The following is a 27,500-nucleotide window of genomic DNA, read 5'->3' as shown; positions in this document are numbered from 1 at the left end:
TATTGTTTAAAATAAAACGCTAAATACTATTATTCTGTGTGTCATGTTTCCAAATAAGATTGTTCACAACGGGAAATGCTGTATACGTTCGGTGATCAATCTAGCTCTCAGTGAAGTCTCTCAGAGTTTGCTCGGGTTAGTCCACTTTTCCACATTTCATGGCGGTGTTCCATTACCGTATATGGTTAATCGGGGCGGTTCTGGTATGCAAATACTTAAAACAGTGCACGAGCTCAACCGTAGGATCAAAGTCATATTTATCATGACAGGTGTGCGTAGGACCTGTGTACGCACGTGTGATAAATCCCGTTTTTTTTGTGCGTGCACACATTCTAAATTCTGTGCTCACGTGTGGAAATAGAAGGTTTTCTAAGTGAACTTGATAAATGAGGGCCCAGGTCTTTGGGAGAGAGGTAGGGCTTCACTTTGGTCAAGAGCCTCAACTGAATAAAGGAGCCTTTTACTACAAACCCAATTTGTCTGTCAAATTTAAAATCACTATCGAAAGTGACACCAAGGCTTTTGATAAAAGAGCGTTTTTTGGCATCGATGGGCCCTAAAACACCAGCAGAGTTTTTTTAAACAGTCCAGATACCCAAACACAATAACCTCTGTCTCACCGTCATTAAGATTGAGGAAGTTTAGGTCCATCCAAGTCTTAATGTCCGTAAGAGCAGCTAGCAGAGGCTCAAGACTTTACTTTTAAAGGAATGTAGATTTGGACATCATCTGCATAGCAATGAAAAGAGACATTATGTTTACATAAAATAGAACCTAAGGGCAGCATATATAAAGAGAATAATAAAGGGCCTAAGATGGAGCCTTGGGGAACACCACAGGTGGGAGGGGCCTCATTTGAGGAGAATTCAGCCAGATGGACAGAGAAACTTTTATCAGTCAGGTACGACTGAATTAACATAAGGGCAGCACCTCTGATGACAACACACTGTTCTAGGCGAGATAAAAGGGTCTTATGATCCACCGTATCAAAGGCAGCGGTCAAATCCAAGAGGGCAACACACCCAGAGTCCACAGTTAAAACAAGATCATTGAACATTCTTAAAGGAGCAGTGTCAGTGCTATGACGAGGTCTAAAACCAGACTGAAACTTATCATAGACGTCATTTTCTCTAGAAAAGATTGCAGCCGGATAGAGAGACTACTCTCTCCAACACTTTGGACAGAAAGGGCAGTTTAGAGATGGACCTGACGTTTGAGAGAACAGAAGCGTCCAGATAAGGTGTTTTGATTAGTGGCTGCACTATTAATACAATAGCATGTTTAAAAGGAGCTGTAAAAATGCCTGAACTAAAACAGGCTCATGCACCAAAACAAGGATACAGGCCAACTGAGGCAAAAGCCTCTTTTAAAAGGCGAGAGGGAACACTGTCAGAGAGGCAGTTAGTGGGGGGGGGGGTCACAAACAACATCAGACAGTGAGGACAAGGATATGGGTGGAACAGAGGGGTCGGGGGCAGCAAGAGGGGGTACAGACAGAGGGGTCGGGGGCAGCAAGAGGGGGTACAGACCGAGGGGTGGGGGGCAGCAAGAGGGGGTACAGACCGAGGGGTCAGGGGCAGCAAGAGGGGGTGCAGACAGAGGGGTCAGGGGGCAGCAAGAGGGGGTACAGACCGAGGGGTCGGGGGCAGCAAGAGGGGGTACAGACCGAGGGGTCAGGGGGCAGCAAGAGGGGGTGCAGACAGAGGGGTCGGGGGCAGCAAGAGGGGGTGCAGACCGAGGGGTCAGGGCAGCAAGAGGGGGTACAGACCGAGGGGTGGGGGGCAGCAAGAGGGGGTATAGACCGAGGGGTCGGGGGCAGCAAGAGGGGGTACAGACCGAGGGGTCAGGGCAGCAAGAGGGGGTACAGACCGAGGGGTGGGGGGCAGCAAGAGGGGGTATAGACCGAGGGGTCGGGGGCAGCAAGAGGGGGTACAGACCGAGGGGTCGGGGGGCAGCAAGAGGGGGTGCAGACCGAGGGGTCGGGGGCAGCAAGAGGGGGTACAGACCGAGGGGTGGGGGGCAGCAAGAGGGGGTGCAGACCGAGGGGTCGGGGGCAGCAAGAGGGGGTACAGACCGAGGGGTCGGGGGGCAGCAAGAGGGGGTGCAGACCGAGGGGTCGGGGGCAGCAAGAGGGGGTACAGACCGAGGGGTCGGGGGCAGCAGGAGGGGGTACAGACCGAGGGGTCGGGGGCAGCAAGAGGGGGTACAGACCGAGGGGTCGGGGGCAGCAAGAGGGGGTACAGAAAGAGGGGTCAGGGGCAGCAAGAGGGGGTACAGACCGAGGGGTCGGGGGCAGCAAGAGGGGGTGCAGACCGAGGGGTCAGGGGCAGCAAGAGGGGGTGCAGACCGAGGGGTCAGGGGCAGCAAGAGGGGGTACAGACCGAGGGGTCAGGGGCAGCAAGAGGGGGTACAGAAAGAGAGAGCAGGCGATGGTACAACAGGGGCAGGAGGAACAGTATCGTGAGGGTTTACAAGAGAGCCAAGAGTATTAAATAGAACCCTGGGTTTACTAATATTCTTAGAGATAAGATTGGGGATATACTCCGTTTTAGCAGCCTTCACGGCTCTCTGATACTCCATTAGACCAGTGGTTCCCAAAGTCGGGGTCGCGACCCAAGGGTGGGCCGCGAGCAGCCACGGGAGGGCCGCGAGATGATAAAAAAAATAAAAAATAAAAAATAAATCAATCAATCAATTTTTTTTTTTTTGTCAGGCCACTGAACTTAGAAGCAGGCCAGGACAGTGTTTCTAGTTGTATTCTAAAATTCTATTCTATTGTATTCTAAAATGTGACTATATGGTTTTATATTAACTTAATAAATAAACAAAAACGAAAAATCTACTTATTTCAACGAACATTTCAAACTAAATAACAGATTATGCACATAAAACGCTGAAAACAACCGAAGCAACAATAGTATTTTAATGAGGCTATTATTATTATTATTATCATTATTTTGCAACAAGTTAGCCCTCTCATAAATAGCACATATAAATGAATAACTAACTTGAACTAACTTAATAGGATTGAAGTGATATTTGGCTTAAAAAATCGGTCGCATGGGGGACATTTTTTTACAAAAAAGCCTGACGATGTGCATTGGGCCGCAGCTCTCTGACGCCTTATTTTCTGGGTCCCGGCCTGAAAAGTTTGGGAACCCCTGCATTAGACAGTCCTGTAGAATCCCAAACGAGACATGCAACTTGTCCTTCTTCCACTTTCTCTCAGCGCGCCTGCATGAGCGTCACACGGATAACATTATTTATCCATGGTTCTGAAGGAGCCCTGGGGTGTTTGCTCCTCAAAGGGGCGATAGAGTCTAGGATGCTGGTGCAGGTGGAGTTAAAAAGAGGAACAAGCTCCTCTACACTAAGGGCATTAAACCCATCCACACTAGAGAGCACAAAGTCATTAAAAGCTGTATGAAATTGCAGCGCGGTGTCTGTGTTTATAGCAGGGTGTGCAGGCGGACGAGTGGCAGCTACAGAGCATGGGACGACGGCAGACAATAAAACAGGCATGTGATCAGAAATACAAGCACTATCACGTGTTTTCTTTAACCCAGACGCTCAGACCGTGAGACAGCACTAGGTCTAGTGTGTGTCCCTTTCCGTGCGTTGTTGGACCAGAGACCCACTGAGAGATGGAAGGAGTCAATCAGAGACAAGAAGCTTCTATCCCCAGGCCATCAGGCTGCTAAACGAACAATGAATGAACACTACACAACAACAACCACCAAACGCACATAGCACACACATCCACATGCACACACTCACTTTAAACAAACACACTGTAGCACCCACTCCACACACTTATAGCACACACCCACTTTAAACAAACACACTGTAGCACCCACTCCCCACACTTTATATTTATGGATGAAGGATTGCACTACAACTCGTACACCTTACTGTAAATTTTACCTAAATTGTACCTCATCCCATTTCTGCTTTGCACTATATAGTACTGTACATTAGTACACTGCATAGTATTGTATATTATATGGTAACTCAGAACATTGTACATATGTCTATACCGAACACTGTGACCTCATTTTCTTCTTCTAAACTACATGTTATGTTATGTTATTTGATACTATCTTGTCTAGCACAGTCTCTGGAGCGTAACAGTAAGAAGCATTTTGTATGAAAGTATTCTGTACTTCTGTATGACAACTATTAAAGAAACTTGAAACTTGAACTTGAAACTTTTATTAACCAGAGGACTGGATTCACAACAAACATGAATGTTCATATCACCAGTAATAAAAAAAATTATCGAAATCCACCATAGTTTCAGACAGAAAGTTCTCAAAAATCTAGGACCTAAAGGAGTTTTATGATATACCTGGCGAATAGTTTTTCCTTTACCTACAACTAAGGTCACCGCTCAGGCGTTGCACCCACACCCTTTTGTCGGGCTTATCGGAGACAGGACAACCACAAGAGGGTTTGTCTCAGACCTTTATACACGTTTAATCAAACCCACATATATAAAATGTACATTAGATACAGTCTGGCGAGGGGACGTCCCAGAGTTAGACCCTGAGTTTGACTGGGACGACGTTTGGACAAATGCTATATTAGCCTCCCACAACCCTAATCACCAATTAAATTCCTTTTAATTATATCGTATCTCACTCCTAGGAAGCTGTTTGCTATGGGGCTGGTGACCGACTCCCGGTGCACTTTATGCTCTGAGAGCCACCGGCACGTATCTGCACATGGTCTGGGAGTGCCCACCAGTAGCTAATTTCTGGAAATCTATAGCAACTAGACTCTTGGGCATCTGTAACATATCGATTCCACTCACGGCAGCAACATTACTTCTAAACGATATATCTTTATTACCAACATCCATACAACAGAAAATAATTATTTTAGCAGGCGTTACAGCAGCCAAGAAACGTATCGCTATGAGATGGAAAGAACCTGAGAATCTCACGGTAATTCACTGGTCCCTGACACTGCTGGACGTTATGTATTTGGAGATGTCGACTGCTCGGGTGGTTGGGGTGGGACAGGGTTAGGGTTAGGTGGTTGGGTGGGACAGGGTTAGGTGGTTGGGGTGGGACAGGGTTAGGTGGTTGGGGTGGGACAGGGTTAGGGTTAGGTGGTTGGGTGGGACAGGGTTAGGTGGTTGGGGTGGGACAGGGTTAGGTGGTTGGGGTGGGACAGGGTTAGGGTTAGGTGGTTGGGGTGGGACAGGGTTAGGGTTAGGTGGTTGGGGTGGGACAGGGTTAGGGTTAGGTGGTTGGGGTGGGACAGGGTTAGGGTTAGGTGGTTGGGGTGGGACAGGGTTAGGGTTAGGTGGTTGGGGTGGGACAGGGTTAGGGTTAGGTGGTTGGGGTGGGACAGGGTTAGGGTTAGGTGGTTGGGGTGGGACAGGGTTAGGGTTAGGTGGTTGGGGTGGGACAGGGTTAGGGTTAGGTGGTTGGGTGGGACAGGGTTAGGTGGTTGGGGTGGGACAGGGTTAGGGTTAGGTGGTTGGGGTGGGACAGGGTTAGGGTTAGGTGGTTGGGTGGGACAGGGTTAGGTGGTTGGGGTGGGACAGGGTTAGGGTTAGGTGGTTGGGGTGGGACAGGGTTAGGGTTAGGTGGGTGGGGTGGGACAGGGTTAGGGTTAGGTGGTTGGGGTGGGTGGGACAGGGACAGGGTTAGGGTTAGGTGGTTGGGGTGGGACAGGGTTAGGGTTAGGTGGTTGGGTGGGACAGGGTTAGGTGGTTGGGGTGGGACAGGGTTAGGGTTAGGTGGTTGGGTGGGACAGGGTTAGGTGGTTGGGGTGGGACAGGGTTAGGGTTAGGTGGTTGGGGTGGGACAGGGTTAGGGTTAGGTGGTTGGGGTGGGACAGGGTTAGGGTTAGGTGGTTGGGGTGGGACAGGGTTAGGTGGTTGGGGTGGGACAGGGTTAGGGTTAGGTGGTTGGGGTGGGACAGGGTTAGGGTTAGGTGGTTGGGGTGGGACAGGGTTAGGGTTAGGTGGTTGGGGTGGGACAGGGTTAGGGTTAGGTGGTTGGGGTGGGACAGGGTTAGGTGGTTGGGGTGGGACAGGGTCAGGGTTAGGTGGTTGGGGTGGGACACAGGCGGTTATTGAAATGTGAACCGCGGCGGCCGAGGTGGTCAAAGGCTCCATGTAGCGGCGGAGTGGGGGGGGGGGGGGTGTTGGTCCTGGAGAATCTGGCGGTATTGGGGGGGGGGGGTTTGTCTAATGCCTAATGTCCTTTGTGTTTGTGGTGTGTGTTTTTTGTTTTTATTTTGTATATTTGTATTTTGTATTTATTAGGTAAGTTTAGATCTGTATTTCCTATTTCTTATTGTTTTGTCATTATTATTATTATTATTATTATTATTATTATTATTATTGTTGTTACTGTTGATGTTGACATTGTCTTTTTTATTAAAAAAAATTGTTTATTATGTTTTTGGTAGATTTGTATTAGTTTATTGGACAAGTCCGGCAGAGAGGAAGGATGGGAGGAGAGAGACGGGGGAAGACATTCGGCAAAGGTCGCCGGGTCCGGGAGTCGAACCCGGGACGGCCGCGTTGCACTGCAGTGCGTTACGTGGTGCGCCACCCTGGTGCCCCTTGTTGTTGTTGTTGTTGTTGTTGTTGTTAAACATTTAAAATAAAAAATATTTATCAAAAAAAAGAAAAAAGTTCTCAAAATTCTGGATACAATTCTTATTGTATTTGGGTGGACGATATATATACGACCTGGGTGGACGATATATATACGACCTGGGTGGACGATATATATACGACCTGGGTGGACGATATATATATACGACCTGGGTGGACGATATATATATACGACCTGGGTGGACGATATATATATACGACCTGGGTGGACGATATATATACGACCTGGGTGGACGATATATATACGACCTGGGTGGACGATATATATACGACCTGGGTGGACGATATATATACGACCTGGGTGGGCGATATATATACGACCTGGGTGGACGATATATATACGACCTGGGTGGACGATATATATACGACCTGGGTGGACGATATATATACGACCTGGGTGGACGATATATATACGACCTGGGTGGACGATATATATACGACCTGGGTGGACGATATATATACGACCTGGGTGGACGATATATATACGACCTGGGTGGACGATATATATACGACCGCACACAGCAGGGGAGGAGAGGAACTCAATTCAAAGAGCTGCAGTTCCATGGGGCGCTGAGAAATGTACAGCCTACATGAAGACAGAAGTAATAACAGTGAGTGACCGTGCGTTAAGTTTCCCTCCAGACACAAAGCAACACTGACCTCCTGCGTGGAGCCTGGCGGGCGGAGAGTGGAGTGGGTTCCTTCAGGTTCTGACCCGGTTCCTTCAGGTTCTGTGAGACCCGGTTCCTTCTGGTTCTGTGACCCGGTTCCTTCTGGTTCTGTGACCCGGTTCCTTCTGGTTCTGTGAGACCCGGTTCCTTCTGGACCTGCGGAGGCAACGAGGAGGAGACGTCATAAAGAGGATCATGTTATTATTCCTGCTGACCTGTTGTACAGAACCTTCCTGCTGACTTGTTGTACAGAACCTTCCTGCTGACTTGTTGTACAGAACCTTCCTGCTGACTTGTCGTACAGAACCTTCCTGCTGACTTGTAGTACAGAACCTTCCTGCTGACCTGTTGTACAGAACCTTCCTGCTGACTTGTTGTACAGAACCTTCCTGCTGACCTGTTGTACAGAACCTTCCTGCTGACTTGTAGTACAGAACCTTCCTGCTGACTTGTAGTACAGAACCTTCCTGCTGACTTGTAGTACAGAACCTTCCTGCTGACTTGTTGTACAGAACCTTCCTGCTGACTTGTTGTACAGAACCTTCCTGCTGACTTGTTGTACAGAACCTTCCTGCTGACTTGTAGTACAGAACCTTCCTGCTGACTTGTTGTACAGAACCTTCCTGCTGACCTGTTGTACAGAACCTTCCTGCTGACTTGTTGTACAGAACCTTCCTGCTGACTTGTTGTACAGAACCTTCCTGCTGACCTGTTGTACAGAACCTTCCTGCTGACTTGTTGTACAGAACCTTCCTGCTGACCTGTTGTACAGAACCTTCCTGCTGACTTGTTGTACAGAACCTTCCTGCTGACCTGTTGTACAGAACCTTCCTGCTGACTTGTTGTACAGAACCTTCCTGCTGACCTGTTGTACAGAACCTTCCTGCTGACCTGTTGTACAGAACCTTCCTGCTGACCTGTTGTACAGAACCTTCCTGCTGACTTGTTGTACAGAACCTTCCTGCTGACCTGTTGTACAGAACCTTCCTGCTGACTTGTCGTACAGAACCTTCCTGCTGACTTGTTGTACAGAACCTTCCTGCTGACCTGTTGTACAGAACCTTCCTGCTGACTTGTCGTACAGAACCTTCCTGCTGACTTGTTGTACAGAACCTTCCTGCTGACTTGTTGTACAGAACCTTCCTGCTGACCTGTTGTACAGAACCTTCCTGCTGACTTGTCGTACAGAACCTGTAAGTCGCTTTATATAAAAGCGTTGAGCTAAATGTAAATGTAAATATATATGCCGTCTACGAGAGAAACAAACCCATAAATAAAGAAATGCCATGAAGATATTCTTTAAAACTCCATTGTGGCAAGGAGCTATCACTCCACGTCTTCAAAGCTAGCTAATGAAAACACAATAGGAGTGTTGATATGCAGACTGATATGCCCCCCCCCCCTCCCCCCCTCCCCCGCAGCCAGCCAGCCTGTAGATCATCCACTAATGGCCGACTCTTTCCCCCTCAGTCAGCAGTATTCAGGTATTGTCTCGAGACAGAAGCCCCTCGGCTACGCTAATGGCCCCTTTCAATAGCCGTGGTTCTAAAGGCACATAGGACCATAAAACCTTCAGCTGCCTTCGGGAAAGAGCCAAACAAAGTCCCCTCCCTCCTCCCACCAACAGAAGACTGTCCTGGGATCAGCTGACTGTCGGCAGAAGGAGGGACACAACTAGCGCATCGTCATGCCTATTAAAAAAGAGTGGATCTTTTGGGAAGCCATTGTGAAAGGAAGCTCAGATAAAAAGGTTTCCACTCCTGGATTCATTATTTCTGAGTAATAAACTGTAGGTTTACTGGATCCAACCTGTTACCCTCCCGGTTCAGTGTCGACTCGGGGCCATCGGAAACAAAATGATTGAGACAGAATCCATTTCCTCTCGACTGTTCCACACAGTCTTACTGACACACAGTGTGAGGACTTAAGAAAAGCTAGAATTCATTTTCCCCGTTGATATGAAAAGGTAAATAAAATAAATCCTGTGTTGAGGAGCAAGGAGAAAGAAGAAAGGAGAAAGGAGAAAGGAGAAAGGAGAAAGGAGAAAGAAGAAAGAAGAAAGAAGAAAGGAGAAAGGAGAAAGAAGAAAGGAGAAAGAAGAAAGAAGAAAGGAGAAAGGAGCAAGGAGCCAGGAGAAAGGAGAAAGGAGAAAGAAGAAAGGAGAAAGGAGAAAGGAGCAAGGAGAAAGGAGCAAGGAGAAAGAAGCAAGGAGAAAGAAGAAAGAAGAAAGGAGAAAGGAGAAAGGAGAAAGGAGAAAGGAGAAAGGAGCCGGGAGAAAGGAGAAAGGAGAAAGGAGAAAGGAGCCAGGAGCCGGGAGAAAGGAGAAAGGAGAAAGGAGAAAGAAGAAAGGAGAAAGGAGAAAGGAGAAAGGAGAAAGGAGAAAGAAGAAAGGAGAAAGGAGAAAGGAGAAAGGAGAAAGGAGAAAGAAGAAAGGAGCAAGGAGAAATGAGAAAGAAGAAAGGAGAAAGGAGAAAGGAGAAAGGAGAAAGGAGCAAGGAGAAAGAAGAAAGGAGAAAGGAGAAAGAAGAAAGGAGAAAGGAGCAAGGAGAAAGAAGAAAGGAGAAAGGAGAAAGGAGAAAGGAGAAAGTAGAAAAGAGAAAGGATTACTATCTGGTCCAGCTGCTCCTGTGATCACGTTTAACCAATAACAGCTCCCAGCCAATCAGATGACTGCTCCACCCGTCTGGTTTATCAATAGAGGGGCCTCAGGGGGACGTGGGGGCCTTTTAGAACCCCCCCCCCCCCCCCCCCGCCCCCCACTGTGACATCACCACCATGAGCCTGGGCCACAGGTGCAGTCTGGACTGATTGTCTGGAGGGCCTTTTACTTTTTCCACCATCAACTTGAGGTTTTGTGGAACTTGACACTCAGAGCACGAGAGGAAGGTCTTTGTTTCAGTGAACGACGTCCAAGTGATCAACTACAAGCCATCAGGGCTACTGGGAACGTCTGACCACCCCCACCCCCACCCCCTCCTGATAGACAGTCTCCTCCCCACCACATGTATATATTCTCTCCCCGCCGTATATGTATGTTTCTCTGCCACCCACCCACCCCCTCCTAATGTACAGTCTCCACCCCACTGCATGTATATTTCTCTCCCACCCACCCACCCCCTCCTAATGTACAGTCTCCACCCCACCGTATGTATATTTCTCTCCCACCCACCCCCTCCCTCCTAATGTACAGTCTCCTCCCCACCGTATGTATATCTCTCTCCCACCCACCCCCCCCCTCCTAATGTACAGTCTCCACCCCACCGTATGTATATCTCTCTCCCACCCACCCACCCCCTCCTAATGTACAGTCTCCACCCCACCGTATGTATATCTCTCTCCCACCCACCCACCCCCTCCAAATGTACAGTCTCCACCCCACCGTATGTATGTTTCTCTCCCACCCACCCACCCCCTCCTAATGTACAGTCCCCTCCCCACCGTATGTATATACTCTGTCAGGATCTAGGGGTAACAGTACTGTATATTTGAATACCGTATATGTCACAAATGTATCAGTACTAAATACCTGTATGTCCCTATGCCATAAATGGCATGTATGTTGAGTATGTCTTAAATGTCTATATGAATTGAAAATGGGGGACCCTGATGTAAACAAGACGAAAGTCTTTCTCTGGTCTGCATCCCCTTAACAATTGTGTGTATTGAGCCGTACTGTATTGTACCCATTCTGCAATCTGTTAAATAAAGTTGTCATTCATTCATTCATTCAAGTGTGTCTGACTCTGAACCACCAACACCTGCACAGACTACGTGCATTAGGGCACCTATCGTGCCAGTTAGGGCATCTATCGTACCGTACTGTTCGAATTTAAGGCTTATTTGTTGCCTGTCGATAGCGACAAAATCCGACAAAATCCGTTCAGCGGTTCTCGAGTTACATGCCGGTATTTCAGGCTTGTGCAAAGTACACGGTATTGCGCAAAATACCACTCCTGCAGTAGTTCCGTCAATCTAGATCCGATCTCGAAAATGATTGTGGATCGTTGTAGCCAATGAGTGTGGCTTCCAATGATACCCCATGTGGGGATGTGTGAATCAGGGATCTAGGTGAACAACTAAATTCTTTAACAGGAAGCCAAATGAATTGAAGTCTATGAGAAAACTGAGTTTTTCTTTGTACACAGTTTACCAAAATCACTCCTAATCACTCATTTCTGAATGGATCAAATTTGGATATGTACTACATAAGGCCTCAGGCTATGGCTCCGTCTGGATTTGTAAGCCGTACCACCTTCTGGGGAAATACTACCTCTGGACTACTAACTACTACAGAAAAACTTGAGTAACAAGTTTTTTTACAACTCAAGTTCAGACCTATGTTACTCTATTACGTTAGCACTAAAAGTGAATATTTCTTCTGGAATCAGAAACTTCAGAATATCATCGTTCAAAAGAGCCCAGGCTCATGCATGTGCTATAAGTATAAAGTATGTTGTTTTGGTTTGCAAAAAAAGTATGCAGTCCTCAAAAACGAAAACGAAAATGGCCAGGAGACTCATTGCAGGTTAACAGGTTAACACAGACATCACGACCGTACTGTTCAATGTTCATTCAGCCAAACTGATACAGTAATGTCTGTTGGCCGAGGCAGGCTTGGCGCTGGAGGCTTTCAGGGTGTGTGTTTATAAAGTTCACACCAAGGGCAGTGGTGTGTGTGTGTATATGTGTATGTGTATGTGTGTGTGTGTGTGTGTGTGTGTGTGTGTGTGTGTGTGTGTGTGTGTGTGTGTGTGTGTGTGTGTGTGTGTGTAAGGTCAATGGTGGGTCACAGAATCACTTCTGCTATCCATCCATCTCTATCTCATATCTGATGAGAACTAGAGAGAACTAGAGAACTCTCTCTCTCTCTCTCTCTCTCTCTCTCTCTCTCTCTCTCTCTCTCTCTCTCTCTCTCTCTCTCTACAGGACTGCCCGGTAATAAAAACAATAAAAATCTACCAAAAACATTAAAAAATAACTGTGAAACAAATCCTACTCCCCTAAAATAATAAATACATAGCCTACATACATTACTAGTGTAGTGTGGTAGTGAAAGGGTTAACCGTCTGTAGTGTGGTAGTGAAAGGGTTAACCGTCTGTAGTGTGGTAGTGAAAGGGTTAACCGTCTGTAGTGTGGTAGTGAAAGGGTTAACCGTCTGTAGTGTGGTAGTGAAAGGGTTAACCGTCTGTAGTGTGGTAGTGAAAGGTTAACCGTCTGTAGTGTGGTAGTGAAAGGGTTAACCTTCTGTAGTGTGATAGTGAAAGGTTAACCTTCTGTAGTGTGGTAGTGAAAGGTTATCCTTCTGTAGTGTGGTAGTGAAAGTGTTAACCGTCTGTAGTGTGGTAGTGAAAGGGTTAACCGTCTGTAGTGTGGTAGTGAAAGGGTTAACCGTCTGTAGTGTGGTAGTGAAAGGGTTAACCGTCTGTAGTGTGGTAGTGAAAGGGTTAACCGTCTGTAGTGTGGTAGTGAAAGGGTTAACCGTCTGTAGTGTGGTAGTGAAAGGGTTAACCGTCTGTAGTGTGGTAGTGAAAGGTTAACCGTCTGTAGTGTGGTAGTGAAAGGGTTAACCTTCTGTAGTGTGATAGTGAAAGGTTAACCGTCTGTAGTGTGGTAGTGAAAGGTTAACCTTCTGTAGTGTGGTAGTGAAAGGTTAACTTTCTGTAGTGTGGTAGTGAAAGGGTTAACCGTCTGTAGTGTGGTAGTGAAAGGTTAACCGTCTGTAGTGTGGTAGTGAAAGGGTTAACCGTCTGTAGTGTAGTAGTGAAAGGTTAACCGTCTGTAGTGTGGTAGTGAAAGGGTTAACCTTCTGTAGTGTGGTAGTGAAAGGTTAACCTTCTGTAGTGTGGTAGTGAAAGGTTAACCGTCTGTAGTGTGGTAGTGAAAGGTTAACCTGCTGTAGTGTGGTAGTGAAATGTTAACCTGCTGTAGTGTGGTAGTGAAAGGTTAACCTTCTGTAGTGTGGTAGTGAAAGGTTAACCTTCTGTAGTGTGGTAGTGAAAGGTTAACCGTCTGTAGTGTGGTAGTGAAAGGTTAACCTTCTGTAGTGTGGTAGTGAAAGGTTAACCTTCTGTAGTGTGGTAGTGAAGGGTTAACCTTCTGTAGTGTGATAGTAAAGGGTTAACCGTCTGTAGTGTGGTAGTGAAAGGTTAACCGTCTGTAGTGTGGTAGTGAAAGGGTTAACCTTCTGTAGTGTGATAGTGAAAGGTTAACCTTCTGTAGTATGGTAGTGAAAGGTTATCCTTCTGTAGTGTGGTAGTGAAAGTGTTAACCGTCTGTAGTGTGGTAGTGAAAGGGTTAACCGTCTGTAGTGTGGTAGTGAAAGGGTTAACCGTCTGTAGTGTGGTAGTGAAAGGGTTAACCGTCTGTAGTGTGGTAGTGAAAGGGTTAACCGTCTGTAGTGTGGTAGTGAAAGGGTTAACCGTCTGTAGTGTGGTAGTGAAAGGGTTAACCGTCTGTAGTGTGGTAGTGAAAGGTTAACCGTCTGTAGTGTGGTAGTGAAAGGGTTAACCTTCTGTAGTGTGATAGTGAAAGGTTAACCGTCTGTAGTGTGGTAGTGAAAGGTTAACCTTCTGTAGTGTGGTAGTGAAAGGTTAACTTTCTGTAGTGTGGTAGTGAAAGGGTTAACCGTCTGTAGTGTGGTAGTGAAAGGTTAACCGTCTGTAGTGTGGTAGTGAAAGGGTTAACCGTCTGTAGTGTAGTAGTGAAAGGTTAACCGTCTGTAGTGTGGTAGTGAAAGGGTTAACCTTCTGTAGTGTGGTAGTGAAAGGTTAACCTTCTGTAGTGTGGTAGTGAAAGGTTAACCGTCTGTAGTGTGGTAGTGAAAGGTTAACCGTCTGTAGTGTGGTAGTGAAAGGTTAACCTGCTGTAGTGTGGTAGTGAAGGGTTAACCTTCTGTAGTGTGGTAGTGAAAGGTTAACCGTCTGTAGTGTGGTAGTGAAAGGTTAACCTGCTGTAGTGTGGTAGTGAAATGTTAACCTGCTGTAGTGTGGTAGTGAAAGGTTAACCGTCTGTAGTGTGGTAGTGAAAGGTTAACCTTCTGTAGTGTGGTAGTGAAAGGTTAACCTTCTGTAGTGTGGTAGTGAAGGGTTAACCTTCTGTAGTGTGATAGTAAAGGGTTAACCTCCTGTAGTGTGGTAGTGAAAGGTTAACCGTCTGTAGTGTGGTAGTGAAAGGTTAACCCTCTGTAGTGTGGTAGTGAAAGGTTAACCGTCTGTAGTGTGGTAGTGAAAGGTTAACCTTCTGTAGTGTGGTAGTGAAAGGTTAACCTTCTGTAGTGTGGTAGTGAAAGGTTAACCTTCTGTAGTGTGGTAGTGAAAGGTTAACCTTCTGTAGTGTGGTAGTGAAAGGTTAACCGTCTGTAGTGTGGTAGTGAAAGGTTAACCGTCTGTAGTGTGGTAGTGAAAGGTTAACCTTCTGTAGTGTGGTAGTGAAAGGTTAACCGTCTGTAGTGTGGTAGTGAAAGGTTAACCTTCTGTAGTGTGGTAGTGAAAGGGTTAACCTTCTGTAGTGTGGTAGTGAAAGGTTAACCGTCTGTAGTGTGGTAGTGAAAGGGTTAACCTTCTGTAGTGTGGTAGTGAAAGGGTTAACCTTCTGTAGTGTGGTAGTGAAGGGTTAACCTTCTGTAGTGTGGTAGTGAAAGGTTAACCTTCTGTAGTGTGATAGTGAAAGGTTAACCGTCTGTAGTGTGGTAGTGAAAGGTTAACCTTCTGTAGTGTGATAGTGAAAGGTTAACCGTCTGTAGTGTGGTAGTGAAAGGTTAACCGTCTGTAGTGTGGTAGTGAAGGGTTAACCTTCTGTAGTGTGGTAGTGAAAGGTTAACCTTCTGTAGTGTGGTAGTGAAGGGTTAACCTTCTGTAGTGTGGTAGTGAAAGGTTAACTTTCTGCAGTGTGGTAGTGAAAGGTTAACCTTCTGTAGTGTGGTAGTGAAAGGTTAACCGTCTATAGTGTGGTAGTGAAAGGGTTAACCTTCTGTAGTGTGGTAAGGGTTAACCTTCTGTAGTTTGGTAGTGAAAGGGTTAACCTTCTGTAGTGTGGTAGTGAAGGGTTAACCTTCTGTAGTGTGGTAGTGAAGGGTTAACCTTCTGTAGTGTGGTAGTGAAAGGTTAACCTTCTGTAGTGTGGTAGTGAAAGGTTAACCTTCTGTAGTGTGATAGTGAAAGGTTAACCTTCTGTAGTGTGGTAGTGAAAGGGTTAACCTTCTGTAGTGTGGTAGTGAAAGGTTAACCTTCTGTAGTGTGGTAGTGAAAGGTTAACCTTCTGTAGTGTGGTGGTGAAAGGTTAACCTTCTGTAGTGTGGTAGTGAAAGGTTAACCTTCTGTAGTGTGGTAGTGAAAGGGTTAACCTTCTGTAGTGTGGTAGTGAAAGGGTTAACCTTCTGTAGTGTGGTAGTGAAAGGTTAACCTTCTGTAGTGTGGTAGTGAAAGGTTAACCTTCTGTAGTGTGGTAGTGAAAGGGTTAACCTTCTGTAGTGTGGTAGTGAAAGGGTTAACCTTCTGTAGTGTGGTAGTGAAAGGTTAACCTTCTGTAGTGTGGTAGTGAAAGGTTAACCTTCTGTAGTGTGGTGGTGAAAGGTTAACCTTCTGTAGTGTGGTAGTGAAAGGGTTAACCTTCTGTAGTGTGGTAGTGAAAGGGTTAACTGTTGTGTATTGACATTCTAAGTTTGCCCCTTATTAGATAACGTCACGCCCCCTGCTAATAAGTACTGCCGTGATTGTAATCACCTGAGTTGAGTTTTCCACTAAAGAGCTGTCAACTGGAATTTACCCGTGTCTCGTGTCTCCTCATTATTATATGTTATACTAAATAACCAGATGAGTATACAACAAAACTGGCGATGAGGATAATACGGATCTCACGTTGTGTTTGTTATTGTCGGCAATAGTCCGCATCTGACGTGTTTGTTTGTTTTCGCGAGTGTGCAGCGCGACGTCGGGGCTGCGGTAACTTGGCAACGGTGCATACTGCTGTGTTGACACTGTTGCGGGCGGCGTATGGAGACGGAGAAAAGGTGAAATCTCCGCGATGGGAAGGAGACTGAGTAAATGAGGAGGGGCAGATGGTGCCAGATCCAAAGACAGTAACTCAAACGAAACAAGGACAGGACTAATTGCAGGAAGATGGCTGCACTGTTTGGACATATTGGACCATTCGAGGAGACGGAACAATGGAGTTCTTACACCGAAAGGTTTGAGTATTTTGCACTTGCTAATAAGATTGAAGAGGATATCATAGTACCTACATTCTTAAGTGTTATGGGAGCAAAAACGTATAACCTACTGCGCAGTCTGGTGCAGCCAGAGAAGCCAGGGGACAAGTCCTATGAAGACATAGTGGGAATATTAAAAGATCACTACTCTCCTAAGCCACTGGTCATTGCAGAGCGTTTCAGGTTCCATAAAAGGAACCAAGAAGAGGGTGAATCTGTTTCACAGTTTGTAGCTGTACTTAAACGCCTGTCTGAATATTGTGAATTTGGTATTTCACTCAATGACACCATACGTGACAGACTGGTGTGTGGTCTACGCAGTGAGTCTATTCAGAAACGACTACTGAGTGAAGCTAACCTGAGACTGGAAAAGGCCATAGAGATAAGTACGTCAATGGAAATGGCTGCCCGAGAAGCACAGCAGCTAAGTCTATCAGCCCAAGTGCACAAGTTGTCTTTTGAGGACAAGAAGACAACAGCTGGCAAGCCATGCTACCGCTGTGGGAGAATGGGGCATCAGCCATCAGAGTGTTGGTGTAAAGACGTAGACTGCAGAAACTGTGGTATAAAAGGCCATATCGAACGTGCTTGTGGTAATAGGAAGACCCAGACATACAAACAGCACACTGAGATGAAGAAAGGTGGTTTCTACAGAAACAAGAAGAAACGTGTGAATAAGATGGAGCACGAACAGGACGAGCAGAGTGACTGTGAGTCTGATGATGATGATGATGATACTGTACATGTGTTATCTGTGCTGGACAGTGATGATGGATACTGGGTCACACCACTGTTGGACAATAAAGCAGTGCGGATGCAAGTGGACACCGGCACACGTGTGTCCATGGTATCGGAGGCTGTTTTCAGAGAGAAGCTGCAGCACCTGACTCTTCGAGTGAGCAAATTGAAGTTAAGGACCTACACTGGAGAGGCTGTTCCAGTGTTAGGAGTTGTGAATGTGACAGTGGAACACAACAAGCGGAAGAAGACTCTTCCACTGTACATCATTCGTGGAAACCGTCCAGCTCTGCTAGGACGGCGATGGCTTGAGAAACTCAGACTGAACTGGCAAGAAGTGTTCATGGTTAAGGATGGAGACACAGGCCCCCTACAGGAGATTTTGAAGAAGCACTCCAAAGTTTTTGGTGGAGACCTTGGTAGCATGAAGGACATTACTGTTAAGCTGACAGTCAAACCAGGAAGCACACCGAGGTGTTTAAAGGCTAGACCTGTTCCGTATGCCATCAAACCCAGGGTAGATGCAGAACTAGACAGATTGGTGGAGAGTGGGGTATTGGCGCCAGTGAGCACCAGTGAATGGGCCACGCCGATTGTTCCAGTCATGAAGAAGGATGGGGGTCTAAGACTCTGTGGTGATTTTAAAGTCACTGTGAACCCTGTCTTGATTGCAGAACAGTATCCACTACCCCTCATTGATGAACTCTTTTCTGGTTTAGCTGGGGGACAGAAGTTTAGTAAGATAGACTTGTGTCAGGCATATCTCCAGATGCATGTAGATCCAGAGTCACAGGAACTGTTGACCATAGTGACACACAAGGGGCTATTCAGGTACCAGAGGCTTCCTTTTGGGATTACTTCTGCTCCAGCACTTTTCCAAAGAGCAATGGACCAGATCCTAAGTGGGCTACGAGGGGTCCAGTGTTACCTGGATGACCTGCTTATCACAGGACCGGATGAGCAGTCGCACTTAAGGAACCTGGGGGCCACACTGCAAAGACTGGAGGAATATGGTCTTAGAGTCCGGGAAGACAAATGCGAGTTTTTCCAACCTTCTGTCGAGTACCTGGGGCACGTGATTGACAGCACTGGACTCCACAAAGCACCGTCAAAGGTGAAGGCTATTGTGGAGGCTCCATCTCCGACGAATGTGAGTCAGTTGAGATCATTCCTTGGCCTGCTGACATACTATGCAAAGTTTGTGTCTGACCTTGCCAATAGGCTGAAACCGCTCCATGAGCTGCTACACAAAGCCCAAACATGGAATTGGACAGACAAATGTGAGGCAGCTTTCAAAGGAGCAAAGACAGCCCTCTCTCAGTCTGAAGCCCTCACCCACTTTGACCCCGCCTTGTCACTTCAGCTGGCGTGTGACGCCTCACCTTATGGTGTGGGTGCAGTAGTATCGCACATCATGCCATCAGGGGAAGAGAGACCTATCGCCTTTGCATCACGGACGCTGAGCAAAGCGGAAAGCAATTATGCGCAGATTGAGCGTGAAGCACTGTCTATAGTGTTTGGAATAAAGAAATGTCATCAATATCTCTACGGCAGGAAATTCACGCTACTGACAGACCATCGACCTCTCACCTCTATCTTCGGTCCTCATACAGGCATTCCATCGCTTGCGGCCAGTCGTATGCAGCGATGGGCTTTGTTGCTGTCTGCCCACCGGTATGACATTAGGTATAGGAAGTCGGATCAGCACGGGAATGCTGACGGGCTCTCGAGGCTCCCGTTGCCTGTCACACATAATCGGACACCACAAGCGGAGATCTTCTACTTCAAGGAAGTGACCGCTGCTCCAGTGACCTCAACTCATGTGAAGAAACACACACACACGGACCCGGTCATGTCTGAGGTTATGGACATCGTCACTCGTGGACGGGGAGGGGAGATGACACCAAGCTTGAAGCCTTACCTGGTGAGACGAAACGAGTTGTCGGTCCAGTCTGGATGCCTATTGTGGGGCTATCGTGTCATTATTCCCCCACCACTGAGAGGGAAAGTGCTTGACGAGCTCCACTCTGGACACTGTGGGGTCGTGCGTATGAAGGAAATTGCACGCAGCTATTTCTGGTGGCCAGGCCTGGATGCAGCTATAGAGGAGAAAGCAAAGTCATGTTCTGCCTGCCAGAGAGTGAGAAACCTCCCACAGCTGGCTCCATTACATCCGTGGGACTGGCCTGAAGAACCATGGCAAAGAGTCCACATAGACTTTGCTGGACCATTGGAGAACCACATGTTCTTAATCGTAGTCGACGCTCATAGCAAATGGCCTGAGGTTGTCGTCATGACGGGCACCTCCTCTATGAGGACCATCGAAGAGCTAAGGTCTATCTTCAGCCGCTTTGGTCTACCACAACAGCTGGTTAGTGATAATGGCCCACAACTAGTGTCTGAAGAGTTCAAGACATTCATGGAGGAGAATGGTATTCAGCACATCAAGTCTGCACCCTATCACCCTGCTACCAATGGGCTCGCTGAAAGGTTCGTACAGACCATGAAGCAAGCTCTTAAGTCCTCTCAAGGTACACAGTCCATCAACAGGCGCCTCAGTGCTTTCCTGCTGTCATACCGAAACACACCTCATGCTACGACAAAGGTCTCGCCTGCCTCGGCTATGCTCAAGAGACAACTCCGCACTCGACTTGACCTCCTGAGACCCCAAAAGACGAGGGAGATTGTGCATATGCAACAGAGAGCTCAAGTGGAGAGGCGAGCGAAAGCAAAGTTTCGGAGCTTCACAGCTGGAGACCGGGTTCTCGCCCGGAACTATACAAAAGGGGTCAAATGGATGCCTGCAACAGTTGTTGCAAAAACGGGTCCTGTGTCATATACAGTAGAAACCAGGGATAATCTCATCTGGAGAAGACACATCGATCAACTGCTCCACACGGCTGGTTTCCATGATGACTCACCTCAGCCGCCATCCTTTGTTCCAGAGCAGGAGACCTACCAGGAGCAGCATTCATCACCAGAAGAGCCCCAGACGCAACCTGCAAGAGTGGCCCCTGTCCCAGGCACACCTAGGCCTATCCCAGCCATCACTTCTCCCAGACCCGGACTCCTACAGTCCTCCCCAAAAGACAATGAAACTGACTTGCCTACAGGTCGTTACCCCAGTAGAGTCAGACGCCCTCCTGATAGACTAACCCTTACAATTGGGGCAGAATAATCCCCAGGGTTCAGTCTGGGAATTGAGGTAGTCTACCCTCTTTCCCTAGTTCAGGCAAAGGTTACTAGCCAATGAAAGTTTAAGTTTAAATATGATTTGTTAAGTTAATTATAGAATGAAGGATACCAAACCACAGTGACACTTAGTGTTTTTTTGTTAATGTTTAAGTACTTACTTTTTAGGGGAACCTTCAAAGTTAAGGGGGAGGGATATGTTGTGTATTGACATTCTAAGTTTGCCCCTTATTAGATAACGTCACGCCCCCTGCTAATAAGTACTGCCGTGATTGTAATCACCTGAGTTGAGTTTTCCACTAAAGAGCTGTCAACTGGAATTTACCCGTGTCTCGTGTCTCCTCATTATTATATGTTATACTAAATAACCAGATGAGTATACAACATTAACCTTCTGTAGTGTGGTAGTGAAAGGTTAGCCTTCTGTAGTGTGGTAGTGAAAGGTTAACCTTCTGTAGTGTGGTAGTGAAAGGGTTAACCTTCTGTAGTGTGGTAGTGAAAGGGTTAACCTTCTGTAGTGTGGTAGTGAAAGGGTTAACCGTCTATAGTGTGGTAAGGGTTAACCTTCTGTAGTTTGGTAGTGAAAGGGTTAACCTTCTGTAGTGTGGTAGTGAAAGGGTTAACCTTCTGTAGTGTGGTAGTGAAAGGGTTGCCCTGGTTGGGTTGATGGAAACACGATGCATGTTGTCAGTGTAAAGCATGTTGAGTAAACGCCCCGATGTTGAGACAGAAACTCAGAAGGGCATCGCGGCCGGTTTCTGTTTAGACACCAAGCAGAGGTAAATAATATACAAGCGACGAACGTTAACGCCGCCATTTTAGTACTGGGAGATTTCAATAGCGCCAATCTGAGAAAGGTATTGCCTGATTTCTACCAGCATGTGACTTGCAACACCAGAGGCGGTAACATCCTAGATCACTGTTACACGCAATTTAAAGGTGGCTACAAGGCTCATTCTGATAGTGGCTTTGGCAAGTCAGATCACGCATCCATTTTTCTTTCACCAAAGTACAGACAAAGAATTAAAAGTACTCCCGTAGTCTCGCGAGAGGTGCAGAAATGGGATGTGACGTCAGAGGATACGATCCGGTCAGTGTTCCACAACACAGACTGGATTGTATTCCGCGACACAGATAACATTAATGCCTACACGGAGACAGTGCTGGACTATGTCTGTACTAGGGTGAAAGAAACAATCCCCACTACCAAAATGAAAGTTTACCCAAATCAAAAACCCTGGGTAGACAAATCCGTCCGTGAAGCTCTGAGAGAGCGCACCAAAGCATACAATGACGGCCTAGTGGCAGGCAACATGAATGACCACAAGGTGGCGCAACACAACGTAAGGAGGACAGTGTCAGAGGCCAAACGGCGCTACAGGGATAAAATTGAACTCCAGTTTGAACAAGCTGACTCTAGAGCTATGTGGCAGGGGCTCAAAACGATGACAGACTACAAAGGCGCCTCCCTCAAACTGAACAATGACATCTCCTTAGCAAACGACCTCAATACCTTCTATGCGAGGTTTGATGCTGGTAATAACAACACCAGCTCACAAGCCTCGGCAATGGGGGGGGGGGGGTCGGCTGCTGATGGAGGCGCAGTGTTCAGGGTAACAGAGCATGAGGTGAGGCGGACCTTTAAAAAAGTGAATATCAGGAAGGCAGCAGGTCCGGACGGCATCCCCGGCCGCGTCCTAAAAGTCTGTGCCGACCAACTGGCCCCAGTATTCACTGACATATTTAACCTGTCCTTAGAACAGGCTGTCATCCCCACCTGCCTGAAGAAGTCCACTATTATCCCTGTACCCAAAAAATCCAAGCCTGCTTGCCTCAACGACTACCGCCCTGTAGCTCTCACCTCCATAGCCATGAAGTGCTTTGAGAAGCTAGTAAAGGGCTACATCTGCTCCTCCCTCCCCATCAACATGGACCCCCTGCAATTTGCATACCGCCCCAACAGGTCCACGGAGGACGCCATATCCCATGTGCTGCACACAGCAGCATCACACCTGGACAAGAGGCAGGGGAACTATGTGAGAATGCTATTCATCGACTACAGCTCGGCATTCAATACCATAGTCCCCTCCATACTCATAGCCAAGCTCAGGGACCTGGGCTTGGGCTATGACCTCTGCCAGTGGGTCTTGGACTTCCTGACTGGCAGACCCCAGGTGGTGAGAGCAGGCAACTGCACCTCCTCATCCATCACCCTCAACATAGGGGCCCCCCAGGGCTGTGTTCTGAGTCCCCTCCTCTACTCCCTGTACACACACGACTGTGTGGCTCAGCGGAGTAGCAATACAATCGTCAAATTTGCTGACGACACAGTGGTGGTGGGCCTGATCTCTGCCAACGACGAGAGGGCCTACCTGGAAGAGGTCAAGGTCCTGGCGGGATGGTGCCAGGAAAACAGCCTCTCCCTGAACGTCAGCAAAACAAAGGAGATGATTGTGGACTTCAGGAGGTCGGGGGTCAAGGACTACAGCCCCCTCAGCATCGACGGGGCACCGGTTGAGAGAGTCAACAGCTTCAAGTACCTCGGAGCCCACATATCCGAGGACTTGAAATGGACCATACACATTAACAGTGTGGTGAAGAAGGCACGACAACGCCTCTACTTCCTCAGGCGCCTAAGGAAGTTCCAAGTCAGCCAGAAGATCCTTAAGAACTTCTACTCATGTACAATAGAGAGCATCTTGACCGGCAACATCACCTCCTGGTTTGGGAATAGCACTGCAAAAGACCAAAGCAGACTACAAAGAGTGACACGTTCAGCCGAACGCACAATTGGAGGGGGGCTCCCCACCCTCCAGAACATTTACAACAAGCGTTGCAAGGGGAAGGCTAAGAGAATTATTAAGGACTCGAGCCACCCGAACAACTGCCTCTTTGAACTGCTGCCGTCAGGCAAGCGACACAGGAGTCTCAAGGCGAGCACAGAAAGACTCAGAAGTAGCTTCTATCCCCAGGCCATCAGGCTGCTAAACGAACAATGAATGAACACTACACAACAACAACCACCAAACACACATAGCACACACATCCACACGCACACACTCACTTTAAACAAACACACTGTAGCACCCACTACACACACTTTATAGCACACACCCACTTTAAACAAACACACTGTAGCACCCACTCCCCACACTTTATATTTATGGATGAAGGATTGCACTACAACTCGTACACCTTACTGTAAATTGTACCTAAAATTGTACCTCATCCCATTTCTGCTTTGCACTAGATAGTACTGTACATTAGTACACTGCATAGTATTGTGTATTGTATATTATATGGTAACTCAGAACATTGTACATATGTCTATACCGAACAACTGTGACCTCATTCTTCTTCTAAATTCATGCTATATTATTATGTTATTATGTTATTTGATACTATCTTGTCTAGCACAGTCTCTGGAGCGTAACAGTAAGAAGCATTTTGTATGAAAGTATTCTGTACTTCTGTATGACAACTATTAAAGAACTTGAACTTGAACTTGAACTTGAGCAGCGAGCTTCAGACATGTGACTTCAGACATGTGACTTCAGACATGTGACTTCAGACATGTGACCTCAGACATGTGACCTCACAGCAGCTCAGTCACAGAAGACACAGCTCTGGCTTCTCCTTCTAAAGGACGACACTGAGGAGAGGTGGACAGACAGACTCAGGGGGGCTGAACAGGCATGGTGGCAGACAGAGAATACAGACCGAGGAGAGAGGGAGGGAGGAGAGAGGAGAGAGAGGGAGGAAAGAGGAGAGAGAGGGAGGATGGAGGAAAGAGGAGGAGAGAGAGGAGAGAGGGAGGGAGGAGAGAGGGAGGATGGAGGAAAGAGAGAGGAGGGGGAGAGAGGAGAGAGAGGGAGGAAAGAGAGAGGAGGGGGGGAGAGAGAGGAGAGAGGGAGGGAGGGCAGCTCCAGACACTGAGCGCTGGGAGATGGATCACAGATGTCTGACCCTGGGCTCCAGACCAGAGAGAGAGAGGGGAGGAGAGGGGAGGGAGGGAGGGAGGGGAGATAAGGGAGGATAGCGGAGGGGAGGAGGTGAGGGGAGGAGAGGGGATGATGAGAGGGGAGGAGAGGGAGGGGCGGGAGGTAAAGAGGGGAGGGAGGAGGCGAGGGAGGTGCGGAGGGGAGGGAGGAGGAGAGGGAGAGGAGGAGAGGGGAGGAGGAGAGGGGAGGTGAGTCTGAGGTGAGGGAGGAGGGGAGGGAGGAGAGGGAGAGGAGGTGAGGGAGGAGGAGAGGAGAGGGGAGGAGAGTTTGAGGTGAGGGAGGAGGGGAGGTGGGGGAGGTGAGTCTGAGGTGAGTCTGAAACTGTGTCGAGCCGCTCTGGAACCCGGAGCCCAGATAGGATCAAACAGGATGTTATTAGTCTCTGTCTGCTGGGAGAGCACAGAGCAGTGCGCCGGGGAATTCCACCTCAATTAAATTAGGTCTAAGTTGATATCTGAGGGACAGGAGGACTAGACACTAGCTAGCCTTGTACCAACCAATCAGATACAGACATTCAATATCACATGGGGTTAGTGTCCGACATTGTTGTGAGTGAGTGAGTGTCTGTGTGTGTCTGAGTGCGTTTGTGTGTGTGTCTGAGTGTGAGAGAGAGAGAGAAAGAGAGAGAGAGAGAGAGAGAGAGAGAGAGAGAGAGAGAGAGAGCGAGAGAGAGAGAGAGAGATATTATAAAGAGGACATGTTCTCCATCCTACAGGTCGAAATCAACCAGTTCCAGGCTTGTGGTCACATCGTAGTCTGTGGGGACCTCAATGCCAGGACAGGACGAGAACCTGACACTCTCAGCACACAGGGAGACAAACACCTACCAGGAGGTGGAAACATCCCCTCCCAAATATGCCCCCCCCCCCCAGAAAGAACTATGACCAAACAACAAATAAACATGGGTCACAACTTATACAGGTCTGTCGCTCGCTGGGACTGTACATAGTTAACGGTAGGCTCCGAGGGGACTCTTACGGTAGGTACACACACAGCTCATCGCTGGGTAACAGCACAGTAAATTACTTTCTTACTGACCTCAGCCTAGACTCAGGCCCTGTCCACACTAGCGTTTGGATTTAATATAACCGAAGTTTGAAAAAAATAAACTCCGTCCACACAGGTGAACACAGGTGAACAACCGTGTATAACTGCGTACCCACGGCACAAGCAACCGTTACATGTAGTACAATGCCAAAACAGTAGGCGGCGATGTTGTTCAGACATGAAGGCCATTTCAACCAATCAGAAAAGGCTGAACGCTCACTAAACTTCCTGTTTAGAAGCACAGCTGGACTGGATCATTTTGCCAACGGATATATTTTCAGCAAAGAAAGAAACTGCAATGAACAAACGGATACATTCACTGTGTGTTCTGCCTCTCATTTTGTTGATGAAACAAAACCATCAGCAACACAATTTACCACCAAGAGCGGATAGTTTAGTCTCACAAAAGACCGCCGGTGTTGTTAGCTACATGCTAATGTGAATGGCTATATCCATGTATAGTATATAGCTTAAATGCTAACGTAATGTGGTAACGTTACCGATATGAAATGGATGCAAACGTTATTTAACACATTGCAGAATGGGTACAATACAATAAGGCTCAATACAAACAATTGTTAAGGGGATGCAGTCTGGACTGGGTTCCTTATAACAATAACTTGACAACACATGAGTGTAGTTTAGCTGCAGCTACATGTTTACTCTCAGCGTCAGGTCAGGAATGCGACAAGACATCAGTCGATCACAACACTCTTCAACACAGACGATACGTTTCGAACAAAAGTTTGTTACAATCATTTTCATATAACGCTACTTGGGACAGCTCTGCTGTAAACACTGGTGTAGCTGGCTCTGCTATAATCTCTCTACCCCGCGGTCTGCCGTGAACATGGGAAATAATTGCGACAGCTCTGCTGTAAACACTGGGAATAACCTCGGTTGCTACGCCCACACACAACCACAAAACCGCACAACTTCACCCTGGCCACCGGTTTCAAAGACCGCGGTTGCAGTGTAGCAAATCCCCGGTTGTGTGTGGCCGAACAGTGCAACTGCGCACAACATACAATCATGGTTACATTAAACCCAGCTCTCATGTGGACGGGGCCTCAGTGGCGAGGAGTAACACGTGGGAGGCTCACGCTGCCCCCGACACTTCCTGATTCTACTGCGCAGGCCCTCTCCACGCGAACACGGGGTGTTATGTAACCGTGATTTAATGTGCGCAGTTGCACTGTTCGTCCACACGCAACCGGGTTTTTGGAACACTGCAACCGTGGTCTTTGAGTCCAGGGTGGAGTTTTGGGCGCACCCCGGTTGCATTGGTTGCGTGTGGACATAGTAACTGAGGTTATTTCCAGTGTTTACGGCAGAGCTGTCCCAAGTAGCTGCGGCTACCAACAACTAAGTTATTGTTATAAGGAACACAGTCCAAACTACAACAGTCTGCATCCCCTTAACAATTGTTTGTATTGAGCCGTATTGTATTGTACCCATTCTGCAATCTGTTAAATAAAGTTTTCATTCATTCATTCTACTAGCGTTAACGTTACTACGCTAATGCGCTCTGATTCGACCCTGATGGCTAGTGTGAAAGCCCCCAGAGAGAGAGAGACAGAGAGAGATACAGAGAGAGAGAGAGAGAAGAGAGAGAGAGAGAGAGAGAGAGAGAGAGAGAGAGAGAGAGAGAGAGAGAGAGAGAGAGAGAGAGAGCGTTAAGGCCGTTGGCCCCCTCCCTCCCTCCCTCCCGGGGAGTTCTCCCAGAGTGCTGTCTGGTGATGATGACGGACAGCTGGGTTCGTCCACTCAGCACTGACAGGTTCGCGTGACAAAAGTGAGACAATTGTCTTCTCCTTCTCTTCATACGAACCGGTAACCGAGCGCAACCCGAGACACCATGTAGGTTAACCCTGTGTGATCTGGTCCTCTGGTGCTGATCCAAACCCACAGAGACACAACCGACACGCCGGGCACCAGGACCTTCTGGTGTTCTGGGCACGAGGGCGTTCTGCAGGGCTCCAGACTAACTTTTTTCACCACCGTCCCA

General features: G+C 47.6%; 1 long non-coding RNA gene across 1 annotated transcript in view; it reads right to left on the bottom strand.

Annotated features, from left to right (window-relative positions):
* Positions 1 to 27,500, bottom strand: part of LOC311236965 — a 69,451-nt gene that overhangs the window by 35,074 nt on the left and 6,877 nt on the right. Inside the window, exon 2 of the long non-coding RNA XR_014620268.1 lies at positions 7,298 to 7,464. This is a non-coding gene — a long non-coding RNA (uncharacterized lncRNA). The remainder of the gene's footprint in view (positions 1 to 7,297; positions 7,465 to 27,500) is intronic.

Source organism: Notolepis coatsorum (assembly GCF_963971535.1).
Source record: "Notolepis coatsorum genome assembly, chromosome: 11".
NCBI lineage: Eukaryota > Metazoa > Chordata > Actinopteri > Aulopiformes > Paralepididae > Notolepis > Notolepis coatsorum.
This window is presented reverse-complemented; position numbering and strand designations above follow the sequence as displayed.